Source organism: Mesocricetus auratus, unplaced genomic scaffold (genome assembly GCF_017639785.1).
Source record: "Mesocricetus auratus isolate SY011 unplaced genomic scaffold, BCM_Maur_2.0 Super-Scaffold_100007, whole genome shotgun sequence".
Taxonomy (NCBI): domain Eukaryota; kingdom Metazoa; phylum Chordata; class Mammalia; order Rodentia; family Cricetidae; genus Mesocricetus; species Mesocricetus auratus.
This window is the reverse complement of record NW_024429191.1, coordinates 89224056-89226677: the sequence shown is the minus strand read 5'-3', so window position 1 is coordinate 89226677 and position 2622 is coordinate 89224056. Positions and strand designations below refer to the sequence as shown.

General features: G+C 42.4%; 1 long non-coding RNA gene across 1 annotated transcript; it reads right to left on the bottom strand.

The window, feature by feature from the left end:
- Positions 1–495: 495 nt before the first annotated feature.
- LOC121141196 lies at positions 496–2299 on the bottom strand. Its single transcript, XR_005878084.1, has 3 exons — positions 1847–2299; positions 1371–1434; positions 496–811 (listed from the first exon to the last, which is right to left on the bottom strand). It is a non-coding gene; the product is annotated as an uncharacterized LOC121141196 (long non-coding RNA).
- Between the last annotated feature and the right edge of the window lie 323 nt (positions 2300–2622).

Sequence of the window (2622 nt, the reverse complement as noted above, 5' to 3'; positions counted from 1 at the left end):
ATCACACCCACCTTTCTTTTTTTTTTAACTTATCTTCTTGGAATGAAACTCTTGCTCAAAAGACAAACACTTTCCCATCTGAATAATTTCCTAGTCCAAGTTCCCTTCCTTTTAAAAAATGTTTTTTAAATTTCATATATCAGTAATGTATTTTCATTATATCCATTCTTCCTTCCCTCTCTGACTTCCTCCCAGATCACCCTAACACTGCCTTCAAATTTTACTTTTCCTTCCTCTCTCTCTCTCTCTCTCTCTCTCTCTCTCTCTCTCTCTCTCTCTCTCTCTCTCTCTCTCTCTCTCTCTCTCTCTCTCTCTGTCTCTCTCTCTCTCTCTCTCTCTCTCTCACACACACACACTATTGAGTATTATTAATGCTGCTTTTATCAACTTCAGTGTTTGGCTATCATAGGCATGGGTCCAAGTTTCTTTTCTTGTTGAAAAAAATTATTAGAGAAAGGAGAGGAGGAAGAAATAAAGGGAAGAGAGGGCTAAAGAGAAAGAAATCAGGAGGGAGGGGAATTTCTGTTCTTTTCAAAATCTATTTACGTGTATCAAGTCTGATGACAGGAGGGGGTGTCTCAAAAAGTGGAATACTTTAACTCCTATGCTGTCCCGAGTTGGAAGCTTGCAATACCGATCACCACCACACTAGGTAAAGTTGTCTTTAAGTTCCAAGAAGAAACATTTCTCTCCAGAAAGAAAGTATGTATCCTCTGAGACTTGGTTGAAGACCTCAGGACACCCTTTGTCAAACTCTTGGGACACTTTTGCCAATCAGGCCACAGAGGAAAATCGTAGACAGTGGTGTTACCTGCACACAGGATGGAAAAGAAGATTATTCACCACATGGCCCCACTCCATACAGGCTTTGCTTTGAGTTGTTTCTTATGAACAAAACCTGTCTGTATCACAGTAAAAGGGGGAGGAGACTGGAAAAAACTAGCAAAAGGGAATTTTTTTAGAGCGAGAGAGCCAGGCTGGCACCAAAAACATAATTTAGTGTGCAGGTATTTGATTTGATAGAAAACCTGCATTGATTTAAAAAAAATAGGTTCTTGACAAGGTTGTAATTCATTGAGAGGGGCCAAGCCTGAAGCTTAAGCTTGACATCCCCCTCCAACCTAAACCATAACTGGTTTTAGGTGATCCCCAGTGAGGGTAGCATGTTGCAGCTGGCAAAAAAATAAACAGTCCAGAGCCCTGTGTTAACCCCTCTCTCTCTTTCTCTCTCCCTCCCTGCCACCCCCCACCCACCCCATTTCTGATTTATGCCAGGAGCTAAGGAAAACAGTTACATATTTGTGAGCACAGTTTTGTTTGGGTTTTGTAAGCTCGCAGGATCCAGGTCCTGCTGAGAGAGGGAACCAAACCTGAGAGAGGAGGGAGCAGGCACAGAACCAGCAGCAAGCACCAGGCAGTATGAGCTGGGGAAGCCTGAGGAGGAAGAGAAGACACGGGGCTAGGAGCTGGAAGTGTGGGCTCCCCAGGCATCGTTCACACAACCTCCTGCTCTCTCCTCTCCACCTCTATGCCATCTTTCAGGCTGACTTAGTTTCCCCAAGGGGCATCATTCTTTCTTAACAGCTCACTAGACTGACTTTTCATCAATGAATGTCAATTAAGAGATGAGAGCATTAAGGGAGACAGTGGTGTGCCCTTTTTTTTGTTTTTTGTTTTGCTGGATGAGATCAATAGCTTCTAGCCTATCCTAGCCTCATATTTCTTGAAAAAAATAATATTATAAAGATCTTCCCCAAAGAGCACGTAGTCCAACTGGTTTCTTTCTTAGCTGACTGCAGCCATGGTTTACCACCCATGCACTTGCCAGAACCTCTAAATTACTTACATTATGACATCACCCTTCCTTGTGCACGCTCTTGTCACGTTGCATAAATACGCCCTTGCCCATTTGCTTCTTTAATCTTTTCTGTCCACAGCGTCTATCACAGGATGACTCCAGGAGACAGATGATTCCACAATCATGAACAAAATCATTTGAATTGCCTCTGGTCTCCATGACAACATGAAAATATAAATGTCTGCAGCATTAAAGAGGGTGAAAGAAAACAACACCATCCCAGTGGCATAAAATAACTGAGGCTAAGTCAGTACTTAGATCAGGTTTTTATGTCTTCTTACCACTGGGTTACCACACGTACACGATGCCTTTTAAAATACACACAGAGAAAGAAGTGGCATATTTTCTTCCTCAGTCCCATTTGTCTCCTTTTCAGATACAACCACTGATTCACCAGTCTCTGGACAGGCAATGGTACAGCAGCAGCAGCAGCAGCAGCAGCAGCAGCAGGGAAGCCTGTGAACTCGAGTATAATAAAATTCTAGTATAACAGTGTGTTGAATGTTTACTTTGGCTAGGCTGCCCTCCCAAATCCCCCTTTCAACTAATATTTTAAAATGTGGAAAGACATTAAAATGGAGATAAATTCAAGGCTCTTTCTGAAGGCGAGCACCTCTTACACTGGGAATTCTGGGCTCTATCTACTCTGTTTCTTTCAAATCTCTTCATTTTTATATTTATTGTGGACAGGGAGTTCAACTCATTGGCTGGCTTTTTTTTTCTCTGAAGTAAGAAAGAAAGGGGGAGGGTCAGGTATCCTGTTC